This window comes from Balaenoptera musculus, chromosome 14 (genome assembly GCF_009873245.2).
Source record: "Balaenoptera musculus isolate JJ_BM4_2016_0621 chromosome 14, mBalMus1.pri.v3, whole genome shotgun sequence".
Lineage (NCBI taxonomy): Eukaryota > Metazoa > Chordata > Mammalia > Artiodactyla > Balaenopteridae > Balaenoptera > Balaenoptera musculus.
Window position 1 is genome coordinate 2,086,509 of NC_045798.1, and position 13,207 is coordinate 2,099,715.

Genomic DNA, 13,207 nt, shown 5'->3' on the forward strand with positions numbered 1-13,207 from the left:
TCTGGGTCCCATAGTGAGGACGATGTGGGGCAGAGCTATAGCTGACCCTCCACAGACACAGAGTATGAGTGGGAAATAAACCTCTGTCATTTGAAACCACTGATATTTGAGGGCTATTTGTTACCACAGCATAACCAAGCCCATCCTGACTGATACATATTTCAAGACAACATTGAAGACTTCATTCAGTTGGTATTTCAACAAATGTTTGAGTAGCTTCTTTGGCTGGACAGTGTGGATTGCTTAGAATAGCACACAGAACATGGTAGGCAAGGTCCCTACCCTCATGGGGCTTATGGTCTCCTGGGGGACAGGCAGTTGGGACATGGGCCTGCCTGGGTTGTGGGTTTTCTACAGTGGTCATCAGCAGCCTGTCCAGTAGGTATAGAGAAGGTGGGCTGTTGGTTAACCTAGGTGTTGGGGTCTTGCCAGGCTGATACCTGGGGAACAGAGGGAAGAAAAGCTTAGGATACACTGACAAGAGGGTAGTTTGGAGGGCGGAGTCCAAGCTCTATGGGTAAGGAAATGAAGAGAGGAAGGGGCTTGTCGGGGGTTGGGACAGAGGAGAAAGAAGAGGCTGGGCAGTAGTAGGGCTTCATGTGGCTGAAACAAAGAAATCAGACGAAATACAGGTTTTAAATTCTCAAGAAAAATTTACCAGGAGGCAGGAACAGTAGCAGGAATGAGAATTAAGAGGGTACCTCCACTACTTCGGGTTCTCTGGGGACCAGGAGTCGTTCACGCTGCCATCTGACTTGAGTCTTCTCAGCTCTAAACGTCAGACCATCCTCGGGAGCCTGTGACTTAATGAATGCCACTATTTCCGGGTGCTGGAGCCCCCGCTGTTATTGAGAGAATGCATGTAAAGCATTCCACAATGGAAAACTTTTGGTAGAGGTGAACTCTTTTCCCACTGGCTTCATCGCCCTTTCAGCTTTTCTTGCCGACTCCCAAACATCTCCACCTTCTCTCTCTCTCCAACGGTGCACGCTTCTTGCAAGAGAACAGAGATGTATCCTTGTTCTTTTCCCAAGAATCCAGTCCCCCCAAGAGTGGCCCCCTCTCTGTCCTGCATCTCAGGGAGGCTGTGTTCGGGGTGGGCTGATTTGGAGGGGAGACGAGTGATGGAGGAAGGGAAGGCGGTGTCCTGTAACACTATTCGTTGTCAAAACACACGTTTCACCCGTGGCTCTGAGAGCCATGTTCTTTTTTATCTGCGTGACTCATTATGACAGATATGCCATGTGCCGAACAGTTCCCATTTGGAGATTGAATTACCATCCTATTCAGCTGACACAAAGCAGTTCCTGGCCGGCTCGGGCAGTCCATGAATAAGTAAATAGTCTTCCAGCTTGAAGCCGAGCACAGATATCGGAGGAGGCTTGGAGAGGCTGGCGTCTACGGGGTACAGGAACTGGCGCTGGCTGGGGGGCAGGCAGCCCAGGCTAGCCCGTCTGATACACTAGGGCACTGAACCCCAGCATCTCGTAAGTACCCGCTTTGGGGGATGGGGAAGGGTCTGCAGGGTTAATGAGATACGGCTTATTCACGGAGGCAGGAAAATCACCCTCCTGGACTGGGCTGGCTCAAGACTGGAGAACTGCCCTTATGCTCTGAGACCCAGGTAGAAGTATTTTGCAGCCTCGGAGACTGTGATCCTTCCCGGTTTCAAAGCCTTTGGGTCTCACTTGTGGCTTCGATCCCTGTTGCTACCCTGTACTCATTTACTTCCAGATCTGTCCCCAGGCCAGCGTCAGGGCTGCAAGGATCCTTTGCACCAAGGGTCGGCTCATTGGGTAAATTGTGAGCAGGACACTCGGAATAAATATACTGTCTCTCAGGACAAAGGCAGCTGTTCAACTTGGTGAAGTGCGGAGCGTTCCTTACTTGTCCACTCAACCTGACTTCCTCAGGAAAGCTCCGCTCCAAGTGAGACCATTTGCTTTTGCTCATTTGAGCATCACACAGTGGGTGTTACAAACAGCACGTATTTAAAGTTGCAGTGTCTCCGGTGGACGTTTTTACCTTTGTTTTGTATTCAGTTTGGGGACAGCATTTGCCAATTCTTTAAGCCCAGCTTGTGAGACTGGGTTTAACACTGTGAAGTTTTCAGGTAATGAATATAACTAGAGAATGAATGTCATTGTAGTATTTTTATATCATGTAAGTGCAATATTTGTTGAAATAATATGTGTGAAAATGTCAGGAAGCTTGTGCTGGCTGTTAGATCCTATGTATTGCGTGTATGTATGTATGTATTTTTTATTTTATGTTGGAGTATAGTTGGTTTACAATGTTGTGTTAGTTTCAGGTGTACAGCAAAGCGATTCAGTTATACATATACATGTATCTATTCTTTTTCAGAATCTTTTCCCATATAGGTTGTTACAGAGTATTGAGCAGAGTTCCCTGTGCTCTACAGTAGGTCCTTGTGGATTACCTATTTTATTTATAGTAGTGTGTACATGTTAATCCCAAATTCCTAATTTATCTCTCCCCGCCCCACCTTTCTCCTTTGGTGACCATAAGTTTGTTTTCTAAGAAGGCCAGTGGATTCTATTCTATTTTTTCTATTTATTCTGGTATTAAATGGATAGATGAAATGAATGGAGTGTATTCTGAACATTAAGTACCTAGAACTGGATTTTCCCTCGTGGCAGAAGGATTTATTCCGTACTCTGTGATAAACATGTTTATAGGGCAAAGCAGGTGAGCAGTGTTTTCAGTGGCTTGGCATTTGATAGCAGCAGTAAATTGTGCATTAATAAATCATTGCTTTTCTTTCCCTATTTGCCCCAACAGTTCTGTTAATTAAAACTTTGTATGAAGTGATCGTTGAGCCGTACATCCAATTTTACTTCAGACGCATTAGAGTTGGTTATGCACATCCCCTCAAAGGCATTATCTTGCCGGACCACTTTTGAATTAATAATAAGCATACTTCACATGCAAGCATGTAGAGGGTTTTTTTGTGCTTTGTAATCATTAACAAGCTCTCCAGTCAGTCTGGTGAGATGCAGCAACATTAGAGCCGCTTAGCCCCTGTTAGGAGTGGGCTGGGGAAAAGGCGCAGAGAGAAGAAAGGTGGCTGAAGATGCATGATCCCAGAGCCCAGAAAAGTGAAGGAAGAGAAGAGGTGAATTTACTTAATCTATGCAGAGAGAACCCAAATTCACTAAATGCATTGAGAAGCTAGGAATTATTGTCCTACTTATTTTTTCCCTTTCACAGAATTAGGAAATATTTGCACAACTTGCAAGTTATCATGGTGTCTTGTATTCTTTTTTTTTAATGTCATCCCTAGCCATTTCTCTTAGAGAGACCTTGTTGGAAGGTCTTGGGGGATTTGCATTAAGAGGAGTTGGTCAACACAGATGCAGTGCTTCTGCCGGTGGGATTCTCACTGGAGATCTCTGTGCTTTGAAGCACTTTCCATTTGGCCCACTTGATGGTGTATAGAGACCACCCTGTGTTTTCACGGCTTAGTTTGTTGTTCAGTTTTAGAGCAAGATCGTGACAACTTGGTGGATGTCTGTGGGGCTTGTCAGTGGTGGGCTCACTCCAGGGTCATTGCAGGGAACTGAACATTTTGTCATGGAAGTTCCCAATGTCACCATATGGAGGTCTTTGCCCTTGGATGATTGTTTTCTACCAAAATGGTATTTCCAGTCTCCTGCCTGGCTTGAGGGTCGTGTGGGGAAATGCCCAACTACTTCCGTCATGCATCGGGGCTGGGGTGGGGTCTCCACAGGCAGCCTCTGTTAATTTCTCTGTTTTCAATATGGCACTCCACTGCTGTGAGCTCTTCCTGCTGCCTCTTTGTCCTGAGCTCTGCCATTAACTACGTCCAGGAAGTAAACCTCCAATATCCTGTCTAGACACCTTCCCCTCACATCTCCTTTGCACATCATTCTAAATCTTATTAAAGTCTAGCTTGAATTCAAATTACACATGCATGTTCCAGCCTCCCCTGTCAGACTGTGGGTCCTGGGAGGACCCAATCTTCCTGATGTTTGGGTCTGACAACCGCCAGGAACTTCATAGGTACTCAGAAGATGTTTGCTATATTGAAATAAACTGAATTTTGGTCCTATGGACTGTTTTTCAGTTCCAAATTCCAGGCTAAAGCCCAGCTTTCTGTTAGTTCTTCCACTCGCCCATGCTGCTTACTTTGAACCTGAGACACTTTCGAGCTTTTGGATGAAACCTAAGATAATTCAACATATCATCTTATTCTGCAGTTCTAAGAAGTTTAAAGACATTTTATTAACAAAATAAGGGAGAAGTAAAATAACTTCTGATTTTTTCATTGTTTATGTCAACCTGAAGGTCTACTGAAATATGGGAATTTTTGTTTCTAATATTTGGCAGAAAGATGGAAATTTCCCAAGAGTTTGCTACATGCAGCATGCTCGTTGGGTTTTTTTTTTAATTTATTTATTTTTGGCTGTGTTGGGTCTTTGCTGCTGCGCGCAGGCCCTCTCTAGTTGTGGCGAGCGGGGGCCACTCTTCCCTGCGGTGCACGAGCCTCTCAATGCAGTGGCGTCTCCTGTTGTGGAGCACGGGGTCTAGGTGGGTGGGCTTCAGTAGTTGTGGCACGTGGCCTCAGTAGTTGTGGTGCACAGGCTTAGCCCCTCCACGGCATGTGGGATCCTCCCCGACCAGGGCTCCGAACCTGTGTCCCCTGCGTTGGCAAGCGGACTCCTAACCGCTGAGCCACCAGGGAATCCCACTCGTTGGTTTTTATGTTGATTTTTATTCATTAATTTGACCTACAGTAACACTTCTTATAATCCTCTGGCATCAGTCATGTTGATATAATTAAGGGAATGTATAGAGCAAGCCTGGATGTTGATTTGGGTCTCCATTCTGTCCCTCTTGTCATCAGCTGGTGGCATGTCACAATTATACAAAGAGGGATAATTAGCCCTACACGCAATTTCTCTTGTCACATTCAGGAATGTGGAACTCTACTCAGAGAGTCATGAAAGCTTAGTGTCAGGGTGTGTGCATATTTTTGTGTTATTCTACACCAGGACATTTGGGTGAAGGAAAGGAAAGTGTCAGGCTGGGAAGATCACGAGTTAAGTCTCAGCTATGTCACTTACTTAGCCCTCAGCGCTATGAACTAGAAAGTAAGAGCATATTCCTTGACTTTGCCTGTGTCTTAGGCACAGAGGAAGGTGAAAGAGGCAGAAAAGCCAACTCATAAGCCATTCTTTGTGATAGAAGATTATACCCTTCTTCCTACAGTTTAGAAATGACCCATCATACCTGAAGCCTGTGGGTCCAGAAGACACATTTGATCAGACCCAACCTTTGGAAGACCCACTTGGGAATTTCCCACTTTGTGTCCTGACACCTGGAACCCAGCAGTGGAACTTTGTGTTGAGTTGTCCTTTCTTCCATCTGAGGCTCTACCCACTGCATCACTCAGGGCTGTGTCCATTTTTTCATTGTTTAAGGGTCTATTCAAGACATGTTTATCAAGGCCAACTGTATGTCAGCTAGGTGGAGAGGTCAGAACAGTGACCAAAGCAAATGTCTGTGCTCTTGTGGAGATAGCAGTGTCGTGGGGGAATGGCAGTGCAAAGGTCCTGAGGCAAGAAAGAGCTTGATGCATGAAAAGTCTTTGTCTGGATGCAGATGGGGAAGAGGTGGAGAGGGGCAGCCCATTCAGGACCTTATAAGCTGTGTTAGGATATAGATTTTAGGTCTTAAGAACAATGGCCAGCCAGTAGTGACCGATTTTACATAGGAAAGTGACATATGATCAAAATTCGCCTCCTAAAAGTATCACCCCAAATTCTGAGTGGAGATGGAAGCAAGTGTGGTAGCAAGGAGAATTAGGAGGCCACCAGATAGCCCAAGGAGTGGCCGTGGTGCCTCGGATCAGGGTATTGGTGGTAGAAGTGAAGGCTACCGGAGACATTGCAGATGAGCTTGGGCAGTACAATCTGCCCGTCATTGCGGTGGATCGGGGCGGACGAAGAGTGAGAGGGGTCACGAGCATGACGTCCAGAACTTTGACGGGGACCACAGAGTGCAGGGGGGAGAGGCATTTCCTACGATGAGAAAGATTGAAAGCGAATTAGATTCGTGGGGAAGATTCATTCAGATTCAGTTTTGCGCTGAAACTCTGTTTTGAGTTTGAGTCACACCTAAACACGGGGCAGGTGGGGGATTGGGGAGGAAAGCAGCAGTTAGATGGCCAGGTCCAGAGTGCAGGAGAGAAATCTGGGCTGACTCGATCATTCCTTTATGTGGGGTTCAGGTTTGAGGGTTCCTGGGTGGAGCCTTGGTCTGAACACAGTAAACATGGTGGTAGGGGTCAATGGGGACGATACAGGTGCTGATGGTAGACCTGGTGATGGCGAAGGTGATGGTGATGGTGGTGGTGGGAATGGACCCAGCCAGGATGTGTTTGTTAGACTTAAATTCACACCCAGTCCTGTGATTTCTATTTTCTGTGTTCATTTTCCCTGGCAGGAAGCAGAAAGAGTCTGTATGTGAAACTAAGCTGTTTCAGATATAGGATATACACTTGGTAACCATCCGTTTGCTATCACTCTAGAGCCAAAAACTCCCCAACATTTAGTTAATAAAGGCAGGGTCCTTGGAGGTGGGAAGATGCCTGGATAATATTCCAGATCCTTTATCTTTCATCACGATCAATCTAACACTATCCGTTTCTTCAATGGATATCATTTATAAGAAGAGGCGTTTATCTGCACGCCCTCAACAGACAAATTGTGTCATTAAGAACACTTTCAAAGAGGATACGTCTCAGTTGAGTGATGCGGGTTATTATTTGTGTGTAATTTTTTCAAGTTCATTTATTCTACCTGGCCTGGGGGACCTAGAAGTTACTCTGTTCTCTTAGGGGTAACAGGCAGGTTATTTTGGGAGCTTATTACTTTAGGTTTTTAAATTTGGTCATTCTGGGGTTGAAAGCTACAGAGAGGAGTGATGTGCATGTGTGTGAATCTTTCCTATATTTGGAATGGGCTGATCTTTTCTTTTGATAGATCGTTGGCTGCTTGGAATTGCAGATGCACCATTACGTTATTGCATTTAAATTTAGCTCTTGTTCTCACTTTGGAAGGGGATGGAATGTTTGAATTATTTCACTGTGAGGGGAAAGCAATTAGAATACAGATCCCTGTGACTTCTCGAAATAGGAGGTGTAGCCAGTGAGTCTCAGAGGGGGCTGCATATTGACTCGGAGGAGAAGGCTCTTGAGAGTACCTTCAACGTGGAGGACATTAACATTGCCTTCAACACACCTTGACGATCAATCACTGAGGTTTAAGTTCGCCTGGGGCAGCACATATATAAGTCTGTCCTGATCATTATTTTCAATAGGATTGTATCCATTCTTTTAAACAGGGACCAGGGCCCCTCTGTGTAATGAAAACATTAAAATGTTTATTCCTAGACCCAAGTTGGAGAAATTATGTCATCAACAAAACTTTCATAGAGGTTGTGAATGTGTGGAAACATCTTTAAAATCATTTTCCTTTGTCAGATTTCAAGGGCAAGAGATGTTCCTTGAAGTCACATCTTAAAGAGGTGTATAAAGTAAAAGGTTAAAGTCTCCTGTATAACTTTCCCATCCCTGGCCCCCATCCATAATCACTATTAACAGTTAGGTGTTTCCTTTTAGAATTTTCAGACCCTTTCCCATGCATACACAAATCTACATGCAGACATAATGTCTTGATACATGGTTATCTATGCATATACAAAAATGGGATGTATATATGTGTGTGTGCATACATTTGCGTGTATATGTATCCAAGTACCTACACATACTGCTCTGTGACTTTTAAAATTCATTTTCCATGACTCAGTCAGGAAATTGATATATTCAGTTTGTAAAAACCCAAGTGTCTTTGACTCTCTCCCTTTCACCAATCTCACCAGTGTCATCAGTTTGGTCCTTCTGGACCTTTTTCCTACACACCTGTGTGTGTGTGTGTGTGTGTGTGTGTGTGTGTGTCTAACAGCCTGACTTTGTACATTATAGGCGTTCAGTCAATATTTGCTGATACCGGGGGTCATTGACGCTGGGAGGAAACGGACCCACCATCCACTGGCACTTGGGCCACCCCATCTGTTTGTTTACTCCACCTCTTAGATAAATTGTATCATTCCTGTCTCCTGGAGTTGGCTGGCTGTTTACTCAATGCCCTGAGCTCATGGAACAGACATTCTATCCAAGCCCTGAGTAGGGTCAGAGAGAGAGAAATTTTGTCTTCTCTGCTTCTGTGGAGAATTTTGTGACTCTCAGCCTGGGGAAGGCATAGCCTAAATCTATCGGCCTGCCCAATATTTCCAGAGTGTTCTACAGGTAACCAAATAGACAAATACAGTCAGCCAAGCCCAGATACAGTCATAGTGTTACTGGGAAAAAATATAATTCTTTATTAAAAAATTATAAGTAGCACATTAACCAATGTTTTCATGGTAGTAATATAAAGTTTCTCTTTTCTCAAGAAATAAATCTGTACCTTTCATCTTTATTAGGTTAGTTATTTCACGGTCGACCAATATATTTTTCAATCTTTTTTTATTATGTAAGTTTCAGGTGTATAGCATTATAGCTCGGCAACTGTATACACTACAGAGTGGTCACCACTGAGTACAGCTACCATCCTTCAGCATATAGTTGACCCCCTTCTTCACTCATTTCACCCTCCCCCTAGACCCCTTTCCCCTCTGGTAACCACTAATCTGATCTCTGTACCTATGAGTTTGTTTCTGTTTTATTGTTTGTTTGTTTGTTTCTTAGATTTCACACATGAGTGAAATGATACGGTGTTCGTCTTTCTCCATTTGACTTATTTCACTTAGCATAATGCTCTCAAGGTCCATCCATGTTGTCCCAAATGGCAGGATTTCATTCCTTTTTTTTTTTTAATGGCTGAGTAGTATTCCATTGTGTATATGTACCACATCTTTTTCATCCATTCATCTGTTGATGGACACTTAGGTTGTTTTCATACCTTGGCTATTGTAAATAATGCTGCAATGAACATGGGGCTGCATGCATCTTTTTAGATTCGTGTTTCCATGTTCTTTGAATAAATACCCAGAAGTGGGATAGCTGGGTCATATGATAGTTCTATTGTTAACCTTTTGAGGAATCTCCATACTGTTCTCCATAGTGGCTGCACCAATTTACATTCCCACCAACAGTGCACAAGGGTTCCCTTTTCTCCACATCCTCTCCGACATTTGTTATTTCTGGTCTTTTTGATGATAGCCATGACGACACGTGTGAAACTGGACAGCCACAAGCAAAAGAGTGAAAGTAGACCACTGTCTTTCCATATACATAAAAATTAACTCAAAATGGATTAAAGACTTGAATGTAAGACCTGAAGCCATGAAATTCCTAGAAGAAAACACAGGTGGAACCCTCACTAATATCAGTCTTAACAATGTTTTTGTGGACCTCACTCCACAGGGAAGGGCAACAAGAACCAAAATAAACAACTGGGAAAACGTCAAACTAGAAAGCCTCTGTGCAGTAAAGGAAACCATCATCAAACCCGAAAGGCAGCATACTGAATGGGAAAATATATTTGCGAATCATATATGTAATGAGAGTAAATATCCAAAATGTATAAAGAACTTAGGCAGCTCAATAACAAAAAATCTGATTAAAAAATGGGCAGAGGACCTGAACAGACATTTTTCCAAAAAAGACATACAGATGGCCAACGGGTACATGAAAAGATGCTCAACATCACTGATCATCAAGGAAATGCAGATCAAAACCACAATGAGATAAAATTTCCTTTTTTCAATATCATGATGTCCATAAGGCATACATGCTTGTTTAAGAAAAAAGGGGCAGTTATTAGGTGGGACACAAAAATGGCAAAACTTGTGATATTTGGGGAAAACAAGTTTCCTCCAACCTCAGAGAATGCAACCTTGTGAGCTGCAAGGGGTTCCTGGGCTCCAGGACCAAACTGAAGACTACTGTTAGACTGTACTTCCCGCAGGTTCCGGGGTCTCGCTTTTGGTTGGGACCTCAGGACAGACTGTCTCAGCGTAATGTCATTTGGGTGGAAATGTCTAGTTAAAATGGCTCTTAATGTGATTACTCTTCATGACTAAGGCAATTATGTATTTTAAATTTCATTTTGTTTGTTTCTTTTTTTTTTTAAGTAGGCAAGCCAAAATGGAAAGGGCTCTGTTGCTATCGAAGTTCAGGGCCAATTATAGTCACATGATCATTAGTGCTGCCCTGGGCCTGCAAGGGCAGTAAAAATCAAGAGAGTGCAAAGGTGTTTGGCAAGGGCTTCAGAAACCGCTGTGAAACTCAGACTCTCAGTTACAGTATACGGGTCTTGATAGCGTCTGTTTCACTCTGCTGTCTTGGCAAACCCAGACCATGGAATGTAGCTGACGTGCTCCTTTTGTCCTGCAGAAAGAGAAATGCGGCTGCTGGCATGGCTGTACTCTCAGAAAGGCTTTGGTGCCCTTGATGTATTATGCTATTGTGTTTGTCAGGGCTCTTTAGCTTGCAAATGACAGAAAACCAGCTCAAAGTAGCTTAAGCACAAAGGGGAGTTAATTGAAGAGAGTGTAGATTCTGACTTCAGGAATGGCTTGATCCAGGACCTCAAACTATGTTTGGGGTTTCTGAGCCAATTTCCTCTGTGTTGGCTTCAGTTTTAATCAGAGTCCCTTAACCATGCATTTAGGGTTCACAGGCCTGGTGCTGTTTCCCCATTGACTTGGCATCTCTACAATTAGGCTCAAAAAGGCTGCAGAACTTTGTATTATCATTTCTTGGGCCCCATACTTTTCACTCACGGAGAGGATCCACCCAAATTCTACCACCTTAATGCTCTTGTTTCAGAAGACCCGTTTCCTGAAACCTTGTGATCAGGATCAAGAGTTTTCAAGTTCAGGGGCTTCCCTGGTGGCGCAGGGGTTGAGAATCTGCCTGCCAATGCAGGGGACACGGGTTCGAGCCCTGGTCTGGGAAGATCCCACATGCCGCGGAGCAACTGGGCCCGTGAGCCACAACTACTGAGCCTGCGCGTCTGGAGCCTGTGCTCCGCAACAATAGAGGCCACGATAGTGAGAGGCCTGCACACCACGATGAAGAGTGGTCCCCGCTTGCTGCAACTAGAGAAAGCCCTCGCACAGAAACGAAGACCCAACACAGCCATAAAAAAAAAAACAAAAAAAAACTACTCTCTTAGCAAATTTCAATACAATGCAATTACAATACAGTGTGATTAACCTGCTGTTCATAGATCCTCAGAATTAAAAAAAAAAAAAAAGAGTTTTCAAGTTCAGCTAAGGTTATTTCCCATTTAAGAGTGACCATGCTCCCCAGGAGACTGGGGTAAAACATGCACTCACCCTTCACCAGGAGACCACCTCGTCCTCCCTACAGAGGTGTGCTTTTGCTTTTGCAGCTCTCTGCATCCTGCCAGATCACCAGGCACGTTGCTCACCTGCCCGTGGCTAACATAACTATTCCGTGGAGCACTAACAGGGGTCCCAGCCTCACCGCGGGGTCCAGGTTTGTTGGCTCCCACATGCTCGCCATGGCTGTATGGGGTGGTCCAGTCTGGGTCACTTAGAGATCTGTTATGGGTTGAATTGTGTTCCCCCCAAAATGCTAGAGGTCTGAGCCCCAGTACCTCAAAATGTGGCTTTCTTTGAGAAGGGGTCTTTACAGAGGTAATCAAGTCAAAAGGAGGTCATTAGGGCGGGCCCTAATCCAGCAGGACTGATGCCCTTATAAAAGGGGAAATTAGGACACAGACACGCACACAGGGAGAACACCATGTGCAGCAGAAGCAGAGATGGCGTGATGCGTCTACAGGCCGAGGGGCGTTGCCAGTGGGCCGCCAGGACCTGGGGGAGGGCCTGGGACAGATCCCCTTGCACGGCCTCAGGAGCGGCACCTTGATCTCAGACTTCCAGCTTCCAGAACTGTGAGACATACAAGCCTGTTTTCTTAGCCACCCAGTTTGTGATGCTTTGTTACAGCAGCCCCAGCAAGCAGACACAAGGCCTTTGGATGCAAGCAGCACAACCTAGTTCTGGCAATCTCAAAACCAGGCATTTTCTAGAAGAATCAACAGGAAGGAGAGGACGTGGCCATCTGGGGAGTGGGTATTAATGGCTGATAGCTCAGAATGGCACCCAGAGGAACGAATCTGCTGCAGACACTGGCTTTGGTGTTTGGGTGTCTCTGCTCAAGATTTAAAGTCACGAGACTTCCTGATCCGGGTCTCTTTCTCATCCTGTGGCTGGAGGGGGCTGGACGCCGTGCTTGCCATTCTCACCAGACGACGTTCAAAGCGAAGCCGGGCGCTTTGGCTGGAAGAAATGTGAGCACAGCCTCCACTGGCCCTGTTGCTATTCGGATCCGGGAGCCTCTTTCTTTCTTCTTTCCTGCGTCAAATCATGGTGCCAGGGCGCGCACCCCAGGGAAACACTGCCATGCTGTGGGCGGCCATGAGTGGGGTCCTTCATACTTCCATGAGCCTCCTGCGATGAGGGTCCTGTCCCATGTGGCCTTATGTTGGCTCCCGAGTACAAAGGACCAAGGACAGTGTGCTGCCTGCGGGGCCACATCCTCACGGACACTCTCCAGTCAGCATGCCCAGCCTTCAGGCGTCTTTGACCTGCTGCCGTCCAGCGAGGGTTTGTCCCTGTCACCGATTAGTAACCAGGCAACAGAGCCTTTGCCACTGGCAGACGCTATCAACAGAGAGTGGCCAGCTGCCCAGAGTAAATGGAAGGGCTTTGGGTTCCGAGAGGAGATTGATAAGGGAACATTATCACAGGTGGAGCTTAATTTTTAACCTGTGGCCAAGGACCAGGTCTGGTTCCCATGACGACATGGCTTTGTCAGATTAAGGCTACATATGAGTCAATCACTATGGAAAGTAGCGGATATTCAGATAAAAATATCCCAGGCTGTTAATCCAGAACTGTGGCTTCTAAAATCTCTACTTGATTTAGTTCCCTGTTTGATTAGGGCCGGTAACTCACAGGCAGAAGCTCCATTCTGTAAACTGGGCAGTTTTAGGTTTCTTTGAATTTGAAGGGTCTGATTCCCAAGGAACTAAGAAATCAATCATGACAGGGCAGGTAACGGGCATCCTGATTTCCGTCCTGGAAGAGATGAGGGAAGAAAAGTTCTCAATAATGAGCTGCAACC

General features: G+C 45.2%; 1 long non-coding RNA gene across 1 annotated transcript in view; it reads left to right on the forward strand.

The window, feature by feature from the left end:
- The first annotated feature begins 1,371 nt into the window (after positions 1–1,371).
- Positions 1,372–13,207, forward strand: part of LOC118880144 — a 103,579-nt gene continuing 91,743 nt past the window's right edge. Inside the window, exon 1 of the long non-coding RNA XR_005016224.1 lies at positions 1,372–1,487. This is a non-coding gene — a long non-coding RNA (uncharacterized LOC118880144). The remainder of the gene's footprint in view (positions 1,488–13,207) is intronic.